Source organism: Helianthus annuus, chromosome 17 (genome assembly GCF_002127325.2).
Source record: "Helianthus annuus cultivar XRQ/B chromosome 17, HanXRQr2.0-SUNRISE, whole genome shotgun sequence".
NCBI lineage: Eukaryota > Viridiplantae > Streptophyta > Magnoliopsida > Asterales > Asteraceae > Helianthus > Helianthus annuus.
In genome coordinates this window covers 192351655-192373576 of record NC_035449.2, presented here as the reverse complement: position 1 = coordinate 192373576, position 21922 = coordinate 192351655, and positions in this window count along the sequence as shown.

The window sequence follows — 21922 nt, the reverse complement described above, 5'->3', positions numbered from 1 at the left end:
CGACCACCAACACTGAAGTTGTGGCGTTGGTGCTCATGTACATGTTGTAATCTAATGGGTTGTAATAAATGGATTAAATTAGTGTGAATAGGTTGATGGATTAGCCATATAAAAGATAACTTTCTTTTCTTTGCTTAATTAAACAGGTTCAACATATCAACTTAATACGCCCACTTTAAAAGAGATCACACGTTAACTTAAAGATGCATATTTGTTGATTGGGTTAGACATGACAACACCAAGTCAGATTACTTTTATGTTGTTTCATGTAATATTCCAGATCATATCAAGAATTGCTAGCACATTGTATAACAAACAAGTTGTATGGTGGGTTCTTGTGGTCTATGGTTAGTTGAAATGGCCACTTCACCATATATTTCAAGAACTTTATTGGACCCACTGATGAATATAACTAAACACCTCAATTATTAAACTTGTAATGAGCTTTCTTTTCATCTCGTTGTCCTAAACCAAAGCAAAGATATCGTTTTTCAAACACTAGTTATGTTATATGCATACCTTCATTTTATTATTTTCCTCAATCTCTTTTTACAATATGATAATAAGTCAAATAAAATGGAATTAAAGTAAATTCTCTTAAGGTCATACAAGTCGAAAACTTTGCTTCGCTCTATAGAACCAATTTCGTATGGGGTTCGTACGGTGGTTTGGTCAGAGTTCTTTTATCTTAAGAAGATCATGGGAAAAAATATAACAATTAAATAGATTGAGCGTCACCCAAAGTCTACTAATGATGGATACATCTTCTTGAAACTCCTTTTTTAAAGATAGAATTGTTGTAGAGCTACTTAAAACATAAATAAAAATATAAAAAAAAATGAAATAGAAGTATTTGTGGATCAATTAAACATGTTATTTACTTATATTAAAAGGGGTATGTTTCCTCTAAGGTTGTGAACCCTCTCTGGTTGTTGTGTTGAATTAATTAACCCGAACGTGACACATATATTTATTTACTAGTTTAAGTATCCGTGTGTTACACGGGTTACTCAAAGTAAATTATATTATTTAACACTATTGCCATAAACTTTGAAATGAAAAAAAACATTCCATTACTTATGTTAATATTAATTTACAACACTACTAAAAAACTGTCCATTTCCGACCAAGGTTTTTGTCGGAAAACTGTCGGAAAACGGCGTTTCCGACCAGTTTCCGACAAAAATAGGTTTGTAGGAAAAAGCCTTGTAGGAAAAGATTTCCGACAAGTATCCGACTAAATTGGCGACAAATTTCCGACAAAAAAAAGAAGTTACTATTTCCGACAAAGTTCCGACCAGAATTTTCCTACAACTTTCCGACCACCTTTTTCCTACAATTTTCTGACAACCATTTTCCTACTATTTTCCGACCAAAAGGTTCCTACAACTTTCCGACCGCCGTTTTCCTACTATTTTCCGACAACAATTTTCCTACTATTTTCCGACCAAAAGGTTCCTACAGCTTTCCGACCACCGTTTTCCTACTATTTTCCGACAACCATTTTCCTACTATTTTCCGACCAAAAGGTTCCTACAGCTTTCCGACCAATTTCCGACTAAAAAACTTTTTAATAAAAAAAATAAAAAAACTAAAAAACCCAGATTTTTCTACTAAAAATGCAGAAAAAAATAATTGTACCCAGTTATACATGAAAAGCTCTTATTTTACCAACTTATACGTATAATTATACCCAGTCATACGTGCGTGTACGCTATCGGGACCCATTACTTAAACTAGGCTTTTACTATTGTATAAGTGTGTATATATGTATATGTATGTATGTGTATGCACCAATACAACTACATACTAATACACACATACATATACATATAGATACAAGAAATACGTTTATATATATAGATATACACCTCGGTATAATTAAATATGAAAAGAATAATTGTTTTAGTCGGAAACTGGTCGGAAATTTCCGACAACTTTCCGACCAAATGTTAATATGAAAAGAATAATTGTGGTTCGTCGGAAAGTGGTCGGAAATTTCCGACCATTTTCCGACACCAATTTTCTTTTTTTCATTTTTCAACCTTTAAACATCGTTTTTCCATTCCATCTTTCGTATACATTAATTATACATGAAATGCTTTTACTTTACCAACTTATACGTATAATTATAATTTGTCGGAAGTTTCCTTCAAATTTCCGACCATTTTTTTTTGGTCGGTAAGTTGTAGGAAAATAGTCGGTAAAACCAGATTAGTTTTTTAGTTGTTATTTTGTCGGAAAGTGGTCGGAATTTTCCGACCAAATTGGTTTTGTCGGAAATTTTGGTAGGAAACCCCCCTGTTTTCTAGTAATATTGAATTAAAAAATGAATACGAAAAAATCACAAGTCTCTAAAGATTTCTTTATACTTCTTCCATTTGTTGTCTTGTTTGTAGCTTTTCCATCTTTGTATAATATTAGTAATTTGACTTCATCTCTGGTTTTACTCTTAGTCTACAATATTGTAAATATTACTAACAGTAAGAAAATTATAAAAATGAACTAAAATGAACTTGTAATAGCAGTTGCACCTTCCACGACTTGACCTCCCCTCACAATACCTCGTGTAACATGCAATCAGGCCTTTCTCGAAGACGTTTTGTGTTGAACGACTAGCATGAACGTGCTTGAAGCTATTGGTGTGTATTTGGAAACTCTGTAGCATGCTTGTATTGTGAAAATAAAATCAAAGTATCCTTCTTTATTATGGTGATAACTTATATTGCATGCCAATATTCTTTTTCAGCTTGTTCATCTACAAACATATGCATCACAATCAACAAATCAGATAAATATATAGAATGAAGATTACTAAATGTATCAAATTTTTTAGCGTTATGATTTTTCACCTTTACTTTTGCAGAAAATAATGATGTGTAGAGACTACAAGGTGTCATTAGCTTTTCTCTTGGAGAGCTTGTATGCCACTGAAAGAATAGATACAATAGTATTTGCAGAAAGACAAACATCGATTTGGAACAACAAAAAATTGCGAGAAACCACCTTAAACAGCCTAAAGCATGTCTAAAACTTCCCGACCAATATTGTGTTTCGTCGGAAAGTGGTTGGAAATTTCCGACACCAATTTTCGTTTTTTTCATTTTTTTTCAACCTTTAAACATCGTTTTTCCATTCCATCTTTTGTACACATTAATTATACATGAAATACTTTTACTTTACCAAATTATACGCATTGTACACGTTTATACGCGTATGTACACTATCGGGACCTATTAATTAAAATAGGCTAAGTATGTGTATATATATGTATGTGTGTATGTATGCGTGTGTGTACACTTGGACAAACAAATACTTATACATATATATAGACACAAGCATATACATTTACGTACACACATATACCCCCACATGATTATATAACAAAAGAATAATTGTTTTAGTCGGAAAATGGTCGGAAATTTCCGACAACTTTCCGACCAATATTGTGTTTCGTCGGAAAGTGGTCGGAAATTTCCGACCATTTTCCGACACCAATTTTTGTTTTTTTCATTTTTTCAACCTTTAAACATCGTTTTTCCATTCCATCTTTTGTACACATTAATTATACATGAAATACTTTTACTTTACCAAATTATACGCATTGTACACGTTTATACGCGTATGTACACTATCGGGACCTATTAATTAAAATAGGCTAAGTATGTGTATATATATGTATGTGTGTATGTATGCGTGTGTGTACACTTGGACAAACAAATACTTATACATATATATAGACACAAGCATATACATTTACGTACACACATATACCCCCAAATGATTATATAACAAAAGAATAATTGTTTTAGTCGGAAAATGGTCGGAAATTTCCGACCACTTTCCGACGAAATGCTGTTTTTCGTCGGAAAGTGGTCGGAAATTTCCGACCATTTTCTGACACCCATATCCGTTTTTTCGGTTTTTCAACATTCTAACATGGTTTTTTCATTACGTATTTTGTACACCTTAGTTATACATGAAAAGCTCTTACTTTACCAACTTATATGTATAATTATACCCAGTCATACGTGTGTGTACGCTATCGGGACCCATTACTTAAACTAGGCTTTTACTATTGTATAAGTGTGTATATATGTATATGTATGTATGTGTATGCACCAATACAACTACATACTAATACACACATACATATACATATAGACACAAGAAATACGTTTATATATATAGATATACACCTCGGTATAATTAAATATGAAAAGAATAATTGTTTTAGTCGGAAATTGGTCGGAAGTTTCCTTCAAATTTCCGACCATTTTTTTTTGGTCGGTAAGTTGTAGGAAAATAGTCGGTAAAACCAGATTAGTTTTTTAGTTGTTATTTTGTCGGAAAGTGGTCGGAATTTTCCGACCAAATTGGTTTTGTCGGAAATTTTGGTAGGAAACCCCCCTGTTTTCTAGTAATATTGAATTAAAAAAATGAATACGAAAAAATCACAAGTCTCTAAAGATTTCTTTATACTTCTTCCATTTGTTGTCTTGTTTGTAGCTTTTCCATCTTTGTATAATATTAGTAATTTGACTTCATCTCTGGTTTTACTCTTAGTCTACAATATTGTAAATATTACTAGCAGTAAGAAAATTATAAAAATGAACTAAAATGAACCTGCAATAGCAGTTGCACCGTCTACGGCTTGACCTCCCCTCACAATACCTCGTGTAACATGCAATCAGGCCTTTCTCGAAGACGTTTTGTGTTGAACGACTAGCATGAACGTGCTTGAAGCTATTGGTGTGTATTTGGAAACTCTGTAGCATGCTTGTATTGTGAAAATAAAATCAAAGTAGCCTTCTTTATTATGGTGATAACTTATATTGCATGCCAATATTCTTTTTCAGCTTGTTCATCTACAAACATATGCATCACAATCAACAAATCAGATAAATATATAGAATGAAGATTACTAAATGTATCAAATTTTTTAGCGTTATGATTTTTCACCTTTACTTTTGCAGAAAAGAATGATGTGTAGAGACTACAAGGTGTCATTAGCTTTTCTCTTGGAGAGCTTGTATGCCACTGAAAGAATAGATACAATAGTATTTGCAGAAAGACAAACATCGATTTGGAACAACAAAAAATTGCGAGAAACCACCTTAAACAGCCTAAAGCATGTCTAAAACACCTAAAAATGGCATGTTTACAATGTGCACCTTGCTTGTCTTGGGCCCTTGCTTTTTAAGCTCCTTGCGCCTACGTAGCTGGCGCACCCTTTGTACCTAGCGCCTTTGATTGCCTGTATCAAAATAATGAACTCCCTTAAATATGCATGTAGGTAGTATTAATTGAATAGGTTGAAACAATTTGTAATAAAAATCCAAATAGAAAATTTAGCTTCCAAATTATTAACTCTAAAAACCCTTTAAAAGTGTTGTATATCTAATTAAGATTAAAACATGTATATACAAACATAAGAAATCTATTCCAACTAATATCTACTTCAGAAAACTAATGTTTATGTAGAATTAATAACTTGACTAATAGCTATCTTGAAAACATGATAATGAAAAACTACTAAGTATAGGTTGACTTATGAAAGACGGCTGACCAACGAAAACATTAAACATCCTAAACCGATGTCAAAATGCCAATTTCCTTTTAAGCTAAACATGTATAATTAGATGAAAGGGGACGGAAGCTTGAAAGACAAAGTTTGAGAAATTCAATTTCGGTTATACTCTTCACAACGTCTACTAAAAGGATGTATAATGCTTGTCATCTGCATGTTATATACTCCTATCTAGAACCTGTTGTGTGAGCTACAAATGGTATTATCCAAGATCCTACTAACCAAAATGAAATGATCCACAAATGCAATACCTGCATCGTTTACATACAAACACTATAGCGTGTGGTTCAATCATGGTGTTTTAGACATATGGAAGATTTGTACCATAATTCAAGTTATGGTGTTTTAACATCTAGCCCAAAGGATTGTATACGATTCAAGTCATGGTGCTTAGCATCTAGAGGACTGTATTACAATTCAAGTCATGGTATTTTAAGCATCTGGAAGGACTATATTATGATCCAAAGTAATGGTGACATCTGGAAGGACTGTATTATGATTTAACTCATGGTGTTTAACATCCGAAAGGAATGTAATATTACAATTCAGGTATTGGTGTTTAGCATCTGGAAGTGTTGTATTGCGATTCAGTTCATGGAGTTTTAACATAGACTGTATTACAACTCAATTTATGGTGTTTTAGTAATAAAATTGATATTTTTTAGGATCAATATATGAATAAAACAAATTGTACAACATGTTATGTTTTTTTTGGGAGGGGGGATGGGGATTTGTATGGGTTTTTATACTTACAATAACACATGGTGTGTTATACCTCCGTAAACACTTGGCGTTTAATACATCCATTAATATGTGGTATTCGAATACAATGGATTATTTGTTTCTCTTTTTGATGAATAGACGATTGATAATGAAGATAATGGTGTTTGAATGATTAAAATCGTATGTTCGTAGAAGTTCCACGAAAATCTCACAAAATCGTAACTACATGAACATTCTCATAATTAGTCTAGTTTGGAAATTACTTTTGTACCCTTATTGCTAAAACCTGAGAAACGCCACATGTCACACTTCTATAGCTTCTCACACTTTTTAAGGGTTTTGGATTTCGTAACCAGGCCCTTATCAAATTAGCTGATCTAAAATTAACTTGCTTATTCTCACACTATGTTTCTCGTCATGTCAGGAATTAGCACCCCTAATATTAAGAAACCACCACCAAAAAGTTGATATTTCCTATGTCGTTTTTCGTGGGGAAATTGTCGGGAACGAGCTTTACCGACTAATTTCTGACCAAAAGTGGTTATTAGAAAAATCATGGTGGGAAATTTTTTTCCGGCGACATTTAGCGACAATTTAATTTCACAACAACTTTTCCACAAAAGTACTTTTCATAATTTTCCTTGACTTAGCGATAATTTTTCCACGAACTTGTTCTTGAGTATTATTATTTTTATGTAAAATAAGTAATGGTAATAACATTAATAATAGTTTATTAGTCGAAATACTATTAATTAACTTTTATGTTTCTGAAAAATAATATAGTTTTTTAGTTTTTACTATACAAATTAATATTTTTGTTTTCTTGTTTATACCGACGATTTTCTAACAAAGATTATATAATGCTTATCGCTAATTTGTCGAAAAGTTGTAAAAGCTAGAGTGTTTTTTCATCTGAAATTCGTCGGATATTTCGTGAGAAATTTGTCAAAAATTCTTGTGAGAAAAAAATGTAGTTTTCTAGTGGTGAAACTTTTCCTGACCTAGTGTTGATCTCGCTTGACCAGCCTCTATGGTTCACATATTTAGTTATCAAAACCTAGTGTTTGGCAAGTTAAACTATATAAATGCACTCGACCCACTAGATTTAAGTATAAGACTTCTCTCTAGGTACGTGCATTTTTTAACACAATCATGAATATACACAAGAGTTTAGATGTTTTTTTTTATATCAGTTAGCCGAGAACTAATTCCCAACTCGACGTGAGCTGGTGATTGAGTTGGGCCAAACCTCAATTACAAATCAGCAATATGGGTGCATGTTCGGTAATCCATAATCAAGCTAGGATTAAGGGTTGGGATAAATCAAACTAACTATTAGATATATATGAGCATGTATTTATATCTTTAATAGTGATTCGTGTTTTAGTCCAACTACGATAGGTAAGATTATATAAACCAAGTGGAGTCACCACTCATCACTTCCCCTAATGTATTTAGATCTTAATATATACTTATTAACTAGTCTAAGATCCCGCGAGTTTCGCGGGTGGCTTAACACAAACATATAATATCTACTGGCATTGAAGCCCATTTAGATCATCATTGTTGTTTTATTTGTAAGTTTGTCATCTTTTTCTAATATTAGTAATAGTTTATGTACCTGTCTATTACATGGGTTACAAAATGTCAAATATATAATTTATAAGTTAGTAAATAATATTACGAAATGTTGCATTAAATATGTAAAAAATTAACTACAATTAATTCATAAACAAATGAACAAATCTTAAGTCTTTGGATATTTCCATATATACTGCATTTGTTATGTTATTTGTAAGTTACTCACCTCTAATTAAAATTAATAATAGGTTAGAAACTCGTGTATTACACGGGTTGGACAATAAAAACGATAAATTTTATACAACATATTTGTAGGGAGTTTTGGGGAATAATATGTATAAAGTGTTAGCGAACAGTATTGTGGATATATATACAATAGGCCTCTAAACAATTACCAATTGCTTTATGATATGAAAGGTAAGAGTAATTATTAATATTTCATAATTGGCAGTTTAGCAATGAGGCTCATCATGGTAACACTACAAAATCGGCCACAGATCATATTCTTGAGTTAGATTAAATTTTAAAGAAACGAAGATGATTATTACTCAAATAATTTAATTAATTACAAATTTGAAGTTAATCTGATCAACATGCATCATAATTTATTCTGTAATGATATAATAATGTTATTACAAAAGTATATCATAAATAAATATTTCTTTTCAAATGTGGGTAAAAGTAGAAGATCATCAAAAATAACTTACAATATATGATGGTAATTGATGTATCCCAACAAATACCCCTCAAACAAAAAGAATATCAAACTAATGATCCTTCACTGCATTTATCCGGATTTATCCATCCTGAACTAAAATAGTATTTATCATCTTCTTTGTTTATTTATCTAAGAACGCCCCAGTTGCTTTTTTACCAACCAAAGAGAACTTTATTTAACCAATAATAATAGGCTTTTTCCTGGAATACACCTTCAATGGTGGGACTTTATCATATCACCTTGGAACACATCATCTTTAACCTCTTTCAACTCAGCTCATAATCATCCTAAAACACATAAATATTATATATATGGTTAACAATACACATATTCACAATTTCAAGCTATTGTAAGTCTAAGCATACCAACCCTTTAACCAGTATGTTACCCAACTTTTTCACACAACCTTTGGTTAATTAACTCATTAAAACATATCCCTTTAAATCCTATTCAAAACAGCACTGGAGGTCACCTAAACGGGACATCCGGCTACTTAAATTATAAGCGTCAATATACGAATTAATAAACCCTTCCAAGACAATAAACTCTTTTTACATGATCAGCCGCAATAATATTTAAAAACAATTAGAAAAGAGGGGTTATGAACTCACCTCAAGTGTTTGGGCCGAAACCCCAAACTGTCATTCACCGACGCTTGCAACTGACCACAACAGCCCCTATAGCCTTGTCCTTGGTTTATCAGCCTTAAAATCACCTCTTATAAGTGTTGTGACAGCCTCCGATGACACCATGATTGTTTTCCTCAAACCTGCTTATGGACATGTGATTCTTACGCTACTATCGGCCACAAACCAAATCTGAAACACCCAACATTATTGTCCCATGTGATGTCTGCTTGGCAGCCCAAAATCACTACTATTCTGTACCTTTTGGCCACCGATTTCAGGCGCCTAATACCTCTAACTTGGATGCCAAAATATCACGTATCATCGCTGCTCCGTTCGCCTTGACTTGGTCCCGAAACCATTCCCCAAACACAAAACACTGCCATCTAATCTGCTGCACTTTTCTGGCTGCTTAATGTCGCGGTCCAACCATTTTTTGGTCAGCTTTGTTTTCATCTAAATCAAATAGAAAAAATTCAACCATTTTTGTATGCATAAGCGTAGGTACCAAATCAGACATCCTTGCCTACAAATAAAGCAAATATATACCTGAAGCAAAAAAAAAATCAACTTATCAAGATTATTTTGATCTTGTGTTGAGTAAATTAGAATTGCTCCCACCAAGTCAACCTGTTGTAGATGACCTGGTCATCAGCAAAAGGTGTTCCCTTTTCATGGTGAAGGAAGTGATGAAGGATGTTTGGTCTGCTATTGTTGTTGTCAAACAATACTTGTTCATGTTTGGGTTAATGGATCAAATAAGTGAATTCAAAAGAGAAAGATGCATAGTTATTGGGTAAAGTAATTGTAAATTGTAATTGAAATATATAGTGTCTAACCATAATGCATTTAAGATTTCTAAATAAATTAAACTGGGGTCATTTACATTCCCTCATTAACCCATATCAAAAAACAATAAAAAATACAAATTTACAAACATCATAGAATAATCCATATGAAATTTTAATTGGATAAATTCAAACTCAAGACTCTCTTAAGTTGTTATATTAGATAAGCATTCAAATTCAGAATCCTATATGCATCCAGTTAATAAAGCTTCATAGAATAATCCATATGAAAAACAATACCTAATTCAAGATTCAATAAAGTAAATAACCCGAGCAACTTGATCTCTGATCCAATTCTGGATCCTTATCTGTAAAAAAAATTAGAAGTGTTATTAGTGTGGCTTCTAAGAAAAATTAATGACTAAATTCACATTAAAGAAATTTATAAAAGTGAGAACGATAAAGTGATAATCTAACAATTTTTAGATAACCTTGCAATGAATGGCTTTTCATATGCTTCTTCTAGTGCATAGGTTTTATAAACAAAGCTCCACATTCCTTGCAATAATTCATCTTCCCCCTTTTTTACTCTTTTTCTTCATTATCTTCTCTCTGATTTCATCCTCAATGACAACAAACTCAACATTATAAGTTTGTAAATCCAACAATGATGATCGAATATCGACGGACTATAACATACATAGCAAAGGAAGGAACTAAAAAAATCCAAGATGTGAATAACAATCTTTATATTAGAAATCCCTAAAAATAACGATTTCGAAGGATTGTGTTTACACATTCAACCTGAGGTAGCAAAGAAAAAATAATATCACAGATCGAAACTTACATATAGTTGAAGATGTTGAACCCCGTCTTATGATTCGTTTTGTAGTAGTGAGATGCAATGTAACACTCATTAAGATTAAACCCATTGCATTGCGAACCTGGTTGCATAAATGGCGATTAGAGAATGATCGTGAAATGACTCACAAGCTAAATATCCTAAGATTGGTATTGGGCAATATTCGGCCACCAGATCCCACCTCATAGCCGCATCAACTTAATACGATAATAGAGTAGGAAACTGACAGTCTAGTTAATATCCAAATTACAGCATATGCGGCTGCATAACATCGTTATTTTACGAAGAGAGATAGTAGTAGTAAATCACCTAAAAAAGTCGGTACTACAGTCAGGATGTAGAGTGTTCCTGTACCTATGTTTTACAAAAAATATTCAACCATGAGATAAACTTAGAAAAAAAATTAGATACAATAGTATATAATAAGAATTGGATACTATCGTGGGGGTGAATAAGAAACACCCAGATGACTTAGTTTACCCTTTAATATGCATATAATATTGAATAAGAAATCGAAGTTTAGATACGCTATATACAACAACCAATTTAAATAGCAATTTTATCTCCTTCATAAGCACATCCTCATAGTCACCACTTCAATATCTCACTCTATACAATACTATACCTGGTGTAGTAGCTGTTAATTAATTTCAAAAAACCATAATTCATTCGAGAGTCTGACCCGATTTAACAGACACAAAAAACTATCAGATTCGACTTTACACTCGCCTATAACCTGTTCGATCAAATGCGCAACAGAAGCGTGGTTCATAAAATAAGCATAATATTCAGAATAGAAATTCATCAAATTTCTACAGCTAAAGAGCAAATCATCATAAAGCATATCATTTTTCATAGACCATGTTTAATTAACAAAATACAAAATTAAAGCCCTAACTAACCTTCATTTGCATATGTCTCGGCTGCTCCTATTATCAGGCATCTTCTACATGATATTCAAATAAAAAATAAACAAAGTTTAGAATTTAGATAAGCAGGCAATGGCTTGAAATAGAAATCGCCTAATCTCCACACCTAGTTTGTACCTCTCGGACAGACTGTTTGAATCTGGCTAGTGGCATGACAAATAAATCAATCCACCACCACCGTTAATCCAAAGAGTAAACCCTTTGTCAATCGATTGAATTAGCGTAAAACCAATATCCACCAAATCATATCTTCACAAATCAACAATACAGAATAAAAATTGAATAACTACAAAATTCAAAATAAAACCACAACCAAACATACCTTTGAAACAATTACTTGACGCCTCGGAAATCCAAGTTACACCGATCTGCAACCAACGTCCAATCAAAGCAGGCCAAGCCTGTTAGGGTTCGTTGAAATTGGGTAAGTTAAAACTTCAAATCAATAGATTTAGGGTATACCAGTGGATGAAATAGTTGCCAAGCCTGTTAGGGTTCATTCAACAAAGGAACCTTCGACTGAAACTATAAACATGGATATGAAATCATAACAGATGATAACATTATTTTTATAAGAAGAAATAAATAAATCAGAGACTTCATTTTGCAATCCACACAAACTTCATGAAGGAAAAGTAGTGTAAACCTACCTGATGAATCTACATAAACGAATATGAAATCAATATTGAGTATGAAATCTGGAAGTGAATCGGTAGGTTTTAGGAAAGTCTTTGTTTTACGATTGAAGAAGAAAGATAAAGGTTTAGGGTTTTTTGATCGGTGTGAAAACAGAAATCCCACGTACCTGTGTTATACCGATGAAGATGAAGATGCTAGGTTTTGATGATGTAGAAGATGAGATTAGAAACTTACCATTTGATTTGCTATGGAAGAACGAAGATGGAGGCTGGGAGATTAGGGTTTCTGTAAGTTTTGGAAGGTGGTTTGAGAGAAGATGAGAGAATGATTGTGTGTGATTTAGGAAATTATTTGGTGTGAGATGAAAGCAGGATATCATACAATACGTTTCTTCAATTGCCGCTCAAATGAAGAAGTGGAGAAACAATCAGATGCCACGTGACAATAAATGGTTTAAGAAGATGCCATGTGGCCTAAGATTGTTTTGTTTTATTAGAAGTGATAGATATGCATATACATGTGGATAGATGTTAGAATTATAAACTTAATTATATGTAATTGTATTTATATTAGTACTTATCGAATGTTTGTATTAGAATAACTAGTTTAGCATCTGTGTATTACACGGGTTGCATAGATTTAATTTTATATAATAAATAATAAAAATATATATCTTTAAAAAAACTCGAATATTGCACGTATTGAATAATTTATAATGTTATATGTTAACACAAATAGTCATCAAGATTTATCTTTTAAAAAATGAACATTGAGGGACTATTTAATTATTATAACATTTTACTCTGTTTTTTTATTTTTATTTTCCATAAATGTAGTTTTATATAATAAAAAAGATATAACTTTAAAAAAAACTCGTATATTGCACGTATTGTATAAAATATAATGTCATGTGTTAACACATACAGTTGTCAAGATTTATCTTTTAAAAATGAACTTTGATGTACAATTTTCTTACTATAACATTTTACTTTGTTATTTATTTATTATTAGGTTAAAAATACATGTATTACATGTGGTTGAATCCCGTTTTACGATACATTCAAATTACGAGATACAATTATTTTAGTTAGTTTTATGCACCTTTATGCTTATTTGTTTATTTCATTCATAAAACACTCATCTTAAATTTGTATTCAAGAGAGTTTATGGTACAAAAGGTGGAGATCAATTCCCACGTTTTTATATATTTCATAATTTTTATAAATTATACCGTAAAATTGAGAATTAAATTCTCTTTAAATGGAGTATAGAATTATTATATTTAAAAATGGTGTTCTTTCTACATGTTGATCCACTTTGCGATAAATGATGGGTTTAAATCAATTATAATAGTACGCCTACCATTATAGCGATACGTCTAAAAACACTTACAATTTGATAGAAGCAAATGCCTTGCCTAGAATGATTATTTAATTCTAGTAAAAAACAATAATACAATTATTAAATATATATCAAACGGGAAATTTTGATTCCTAATTTACCATAATTTCAATCACTGAACTCCAAATTATATATATTTACTCCTAATGAAAACAAAGGTTTATACTTATCTAAATTTTTGTTTAGAATTATTTATAAAAAAACAAATATTTATTCTTATCTAATTTTTTGTTTAAAATTATTATTATTATTTACTATAGTCATAATGAAACCAAATTCTCACCTATTTTTTTTCAAAATTATTATTATTATTATTATTATTATTATTATTATTATTATTATTATTATTATTATTATTATTATTATATGATCATAATAAAAACAAACGTTTATCTTTATCTAAATATTGGTAGAGGATCATGTACATTAATCTAAAAGTGTGAGAAGGGTGAGAAATATTGTGGTGATGACATGTGTCCTCAATTTAAACTAATTCAAAAGGGTAAAGAAGTAATTTTCTTATTGATTTAATTAATTGATAACCTTCCATAACCGCTACCCTTAATTATAAGAATACAAATTAAGAATTAATCTACGAATTTGTGTCATCTCGTTCAGAATTGTATAGTGTTATATTTTTTTTATATAGTGTCCCATAGTGTTATATGGTGTTATATAGTGTCTTTTGGTGTTATATGATGTATGTATAGTGTTATATAGTGTTATTTAGAGTATATAGTGTTTTATGGTGTTATAGTGTTATATTTGTCTCATAGCATGTCTATGATAGATGTATAGTGTTATATATTGTTATACAGTGATACAGAGTGTTATATGGTTTTATATGGTGTTACATAGTGTTATACAGTGTTATATAGTGTTATATGATGGACGTATAGTGTATATATTTCTTGTAGCAGTTACATATTTCTGGATTTTTGTAGAATGTTCGAATTTTAAAATAAGTTTAAAATTGAATCGTTTGATTTTAGGAGTGAATCGCTAGAATTTAGGAGATGTTACGTAATTTGAAACATATACAAAAACACTATTACCCACTACAATTTTCAAATTAGTCCAAATAATTAAAACACAATTTATAATTTGGTTCCTATTGATCTCAACTATTAGATCAAAGATCTAATGGTTTAAAACACTTCTCACCTTTTTGAATTAATGTACACTATCCCTACCCCCGGAATATTTATTCTTATCAAATATTTTGTTTAAAACTATTATTATTTAATATGAGAGATAAATAGGAAAATAAGACGAGAAAGCAACAGAAAATGACACGAGTCCAATAAAGATTTTCGTTTATTAGTATAGGAAGATTAGGAAGATTATTTGTTTAGTACTTAGGTTAATTCGAGATTTATTAAAGATGGGTATGTAAGGTATGTAACCCAGGGGCGCAGCTTCTAGTGGGCGGGAGGGGGCGACCGACCGCCTGAACTTTTCGCTCAGTAGTGGAGAGTATGTAGTTTTCGTATAGAAATTATTGGGTATATACGTTTTCGACCCCCCCCCCCCCGATTTTATAGAATTTTTTGGGCATATACGTTTTCGACTCCCCGGTCGGAAATCTCAAGCTTCGCCACTGACGTAACCAAAACGATTTTAAACGGTTTTTTCGCGCCAACCCTTCTCAACCGCCAATCACAACTGTCAAACTTGTATTGCATATAAACAACATGTCGATCTACATTTTGGGTCACCAACATATCGACATTTACCAAATCGTTGTTATCCTATTCGTTTGTTCACATTAGAGAATTAAGTTTGTGTTTCGATATCCAACAATAGAGAGTGTCTGTCATTTATGCGACTAAAGATCTTGAGTTTAAATCTCTCTGTACGTAGTGAAAGGTGACAGTGTCATCACTTGAAAGGTTCAGTTACCTGTGTTTTTAAATGAGTCATTTTGTCTTCGCCCATAAAGTTTGACCATACAAATATTGGTGGAACCTACCATCTTTTCTTCACTGTGTTATTAAGCTCTTCCTCTAAGTCCCAAATCCACCATTCTCATGCAAGTATCTAACATATGTACCCACTAAGGCACTAACGCCAGGAGAATCAGATTCCTTTTCTCTCCGAAAAATACAAACTTGTACTTCAACCAATTTTAAACTATGACAAACCTTAAAAAAAATTCACTTTTCACCGTTATATATAGCATATTTATTATCATTTTTATACATAATATTGTAGGTCCCTTTTTTCGGAGGATCGAGAACAAACCTAAACCTTGTTATACTAACCCACTAGCGAGTGCGGAATCCAAGCTAGCGGGCAAACCGGAATGATGCAAGAACAAACACAAGAACACACAAAGTTCACCGATTAACACCACTGTATTAATACGTATGAAGATTTACGGTTACAAGCACAATGTTTACAATCTTGTTTGCAAACTCTCTAAAGTGTGTGTGTGTGTGTGTTTTCCAGCAGAGTTTCTCTAACTCTCCAAATGTGCATCTCTCTAACACTAACACACTGCATGGGTATTTATACCCATACATAGCAGATCTGGTCGAAGGACTCGATAGATGGTCCGAAGGATCATCTATCGATGACAGGGAGCTCGAACGATCAGCATGGACATCGAAGGATCATCCTTCGATGTCTAATGGTTGAACCATGGTCGAACCATATCTTTCGAGCACCTCGAAGGATCAGTTGTATCCTTCGAGGCTATCCTTCGATCCAGACAACATCATGTTGTCCAAGTCAAACTAGGAGGATAGTTGACTTGGTCAACTTACAGACTGACTTTGGACATCGTTTATATACAGACCGAATACAGACAAAGTACAGACACAAGTGCACCAACAAACTCCCCCTTGGCTGTAGCTTTGTCTTTGTCTTCCAATAAATGTAGACTCGTCTTGGACTTCGACGGTCTTTGGTCTTCGAGTTCCCAAAACTCTGACGTCCTTACAAGTCTTCAATGTCGGAGGATCTTCAAAGTCTTCACGTCTTGAAAGTAGAAAGTGTATCAACAAACTACCCGTATCATGTAGGCAGTGTGTTAACAAACTCCCCCTTAACATAAGCTCCCCCTTGAGTTATGCTCGTGAAATACTTTAACTTTATGAAGTGAGATCCTTGTGGTGTTGATGATGGCCAACGGCAACTCGATCATCTTCATCTTTTGAGCGCCTTCTCGTCATGTCTTCATTCCAAAGCTTGTCATTGACCATGTTCTCCTTGCCTTTAGAATCTGCACATGCAAGAAATCTAAACGCGTAATGAGAACAACTGCTTGGAATATATTATAAACAAATGACACACGAATGACCATGTCATAATCAAACACCGTCCGACAGTTTGAAAGTTTAATAAATTTTTCAATTTTAGCCTTTAACTTTCAAAACATGCAAATTTCGACCGTTTATGAAGATTTAGTCAATTCGGTTTTCGTTCAGGTTTCAGGTAACGAAGACTCGAGCTCCAACATCGTACGATCGAAAATAAAGCAGAAATAAAATCCTTTTGGCTTTTATAAAGTTTATATTAAAACACGCCTAAAATCTTTTTGGTATTTTTGAAAGTAAAAGACAACAATTTAAAATCCTTTGAGTGTTATCAAACGACATCACCGCTAATGTCGTGCTGATATGCACCAAACAACGAAACTGTTTAAAAGAAGAACAATAAAAGTTAAGCAGTAAATAAATAAATATATACAGACATTCTTTTTGGCGAGTTTCGAGGGTAAGAGAATCATATCAGTGTACGGTCATGCCAAAACACTCTTGTTGTTCAGTTAGTTAACATTAAAATAAGCATCCTATAACAATTATCGGTATTGTTGTCCACTTAAGCTCAACTTATCAGATGTAATCATGTTTAGAGGATACATTAATGTATGATTTATACTTACCGACCGGTGTTCATCCACATCACGACACATTCCCGTATCAAGGTATGCACGAGAGTTCATCTTACCGGTGAGTATACCGATTATCATCTGTTTGACCGTATAAATTGTGAGATACTCACTTATTTTGATTTGAAAACAAGTCCTATGTGATATAATCACTTATTGATGAGGAACTTGATTTTCGTATGCATGAGGGCACAGGTGCAAGTCCGTGAACAGGTCAGTACTTCCGTACAGCAGAGAGACGAACTTGACACCCGGATAAATGTGATATTTTTATCACTTATTTGATTTGGACATGTGATTGTTTATCACTTATTGAGGTCGAATGCAGTATGCAATATGTACACGTATGTATAGTATCATGGAAGATCTAGACTTGCGTCCCCGTTATTTTTCGGTAAAAGATACAACCATGATACCCAGATGATAAGCAGCATAAAGACCGAATATCTCAGAACCTCGGCAATCTATCAAACGAAATTTCGGTACTAAGACCATATGCCAATGAATGGTTCCCACCTGATCTTCAGTCGATTAAGATTTATATCACCCTGCACACTTTAAAATGATTGTGAGCCTACCGATACATCTTATATAGAGCTGCTTATCGTTTTTCATTTAAGGTTTAAAGAGGTTTGGATAGACCACTGATGTACTATCATTTTCTCTTTTGCTCTCCAGGAAACTCATTTTTGATTTTCTATTGTTTTTGTGTTTTTGAAATTTTTCGATGTTTTTGTATTTTCCGATTTTTGGATTTACTCCCCCTAAAATCAACAAACTAAGAGAAATTTAAAAACACACAAAGATATTTACAAAAATGATTTTCCGATGATGGTTTACTCTTGCTTGACCTTAATGCCATTTACCAATAATAAGAAGTCAAATCTAGATTTGTCAAAAGCTTTGGTAAATAAGTCGGCACGTTGGTCATCGGTGTGGACCTTAACAACATCGATTAGCCTTTTCTCAAAGCAATCACGTATGAAGTGATATTTGATTTCGATGTGTTTGGTCTTAGAATGCTGCACAGGATTTCTAGTGATATCTAAAGCAGCAGAATTATCAACGTAAATAGGAGTAGTTAGGAATTCAAAACCGTAGTCCCGCAATTGTTGTTGGATCCAAAGAACTTGTGAACAACAACTTGAGGCAGCAATGTATTCAGCTTCGCATGTTGATGTAGCTACACACGTCTGCTTCTTGCACTGCCATGTGACTAGGCGATTTCCTAAAAACTGACATCCAGCCGTTGTGGATTTGCCGTCGATTTTACATCCGCCAAAATCAGAATCACTAAATGCGACCAAGTCAAAGTTATTATCCCTAGGATACCACAGACCGGTGTCGGGGTAAGCCTTCAAATAACGAAAAATCCTTTTTACAGCTGCAAGATGTGAGGCCTTCGGGTTGACTTGATATCTGGCAAGTAGGCACGTTGGGTACATTATATCTGGCCTTGATGCTGTGAGGTACATAAGGGATCCGATCATCGCGCGATAGTATGAAGGGCTAACAGGTTCACCCTTCAAGTCAGGAGTTATTCCGTGATTAGTTGGCAGTGGGGTACCAATGGGCGTTGCATCGGACATCTGGAACCGGCTCAAGATGTCTCCAACATATTTGGTCTGATGGATGAATATCCCAGACTCCGTTTGTTGCACTTGTAGGCCCAAAAAGAAATTCATTTCCCCCATAGCACTCATCTCGAACTTATCCTGCATGATGCGCTCGAAATTCCTACACAAAACATCATTAGTAGAACCGAAAATAATATCATCAACATATACCTGAACCAGAAGAAGATCTCCATCTTGTTCTTTGATGAAGAGAGTACAATCGATAAGACCTCTTCGAAAACCGTTCTCCAGCAGATATGTAGATAAGGTTGCATACCAAGCTCGTGGTGCTTGATGAAGACCATAGAGAGCTTTGTTGAGCAACCAAACCCGATCGGGATGAACAGGATCTTCAAAACCTGGAGGCTGTTCGACATATACCTCTTCTTCAACCACACCATGTAGAAATGCACTTTTGACGTCCATCTGGTAAACCTTGAATCCTTTGAATGAGGCATAAGCCAGAAAGATCCGAATAGCTTCCAGACGTGCAACTGGTGCATAGACTTCGTTGTAGTCGATTCCTTCTATCTGACGAAAACCTTGAACGACTAAACGAGCTTTATTCCGAATAACCACTCCACGGTCGTCTTTCTTGCACTTGAAGACCCATCGAGTGCCAATCTTCTTGTAATTCTCAGGCTTTTCAACAAGCTTCCAAACACCAAGCTTGTGAAATTGCTGCAGTTCTTCCTGCATGGCCTCAACCCAAGCACTGTCTTTCAATGCTTCTTTCCACGACTTTGGTTCTTCTTGTGACACGTAACACGCGAAGGACCAGTCATTTTGTTGGCCAGATTCTCTTATAGCTGAATACAAACCAGCATTCCGGTTGTTTCTCAGCTGATTACGCGTCTGCACTCCGCGATGGACATCTCCTATGATATTCTGCTGGGGATGGGTATCGTGAATCCTCATTTCAGGATTATCCGGTACATGAGCATTGATACCCAAATTGTTCAGATCAAGATCAACAACCAATTCCACACCAGGAATGTGGTTAGAAGTGGATGCATTCCCTTCAGCAGTATCGATATTCTGCGTATGAGGTGTATCACCAGAGGCACCTTGAACAGGAGCAGCTGGAGCTGAAGATCCTTCGGCTGCATCATGATATTCATCATCTTCAGAAGAGTCATTATAATCAGCAGCATCTTCATAAACCTCATTTTGAACCATATTATTGACTGACGTAGAAGCTTGAGGGTCAACAACAATAGGTCTAACCAATGGCGAGACAGCAGCGTTGTCACTTTCCAACAGCATCCGAGCAGCTGCTGATTCTTCGTCAAAGGTTGGCAGATTGAAGGAGTTAAATAGTCCATCATAATCGAACATCCACGGATCACCCGGAGCCCTAACAGGACTCGTGTACCTTTGAACCCTAACTTCGCTCCATAGCTCAATCTTCTTGGTAGCTAGATTCCAAACGCGAAAATTAGGAGTAGCATATCCAAGGAAGAAACCCTCGATAGCTCGTGCACCAAACTTTCCATCCGGCTCAATCATAGTACAAGGAGCACCAAACGGTTCAAGGTAAGAAAGATCCGGTTTCCTTCTCTGAAGGAGTTCGAAGCAAGTCTTGCCATGTCTCTTAACTGTAAGAACTCTGTTCAACGTGTAGCAAGCAGCCGATACAGCCTCCCCCCAGAATTGAATAGGGAGTTCCGACTCTACTAACATTGTTCTTGCAGTTTCAATAATAGTCCGATTCTTCCTCTCAGCGACACCATTTTGTTGTGGAGTATAACGAGAACTGTACTCATGAAGAATGCCTTTAGAAGTACAAAACTCATCCATAACTTGATTCTTAAATTCAGTTCCATTGTCGCTTCGGATCCTTTTCACTTTCAACGTATAGAGATTCTCCAACATTGTAAGAAGATCCTTGAGGATGCCAGGAGTTTCACTCTTGTGTGCCATAAAAGATACCCAAGAAAATCTAGAGTAGTCATCAGTAACTACTAAGCAATAAGCATCACCAAACGTTGTCTTGTGCTTCATAGGTCCAAAAAGGTCCATATGAAGACGTTCGAGAGGCATGCTAACAGTGTTGATTTTCTTCAAAGGGTGAGACTTCTTCGTTTGCTTCCCCTTTTGGCACGAGACACAGATATCTTGCAAATGAAAACTTCTTACAGGCACACCATTCACAAGATTATTTTTCACCAAATGGTTCATTTTTCTCAAGTGAATGTGTCCCATTCTTCTGTGCCAAGATATAGACTCCTTTTCTGTGGCTTTTGAGACAAAGCAAGTGACTTGTGCAGATGTTGTAATCGCCTGGCTCATGTCGAGAATATAAAGATCATTAACTCTCGGAGCCGATAAGAGAATCCATTCTTGTGGAATTTTGAATCCAGGTTTCAGCACATAGCAGCCAGCATCATCAAAAATCACTGAGAACTTTTTATCGCAGATTTGCGACACACTGAGAAGATTGTGATCAATTTGCTTCACATAATTGATCTTGTCAAAGCACACGATACCATTGGAGATACTTCCTTCTCCAGTGATGTACCCGCCTTTATCACCCGCAAAAGCAACATACCCT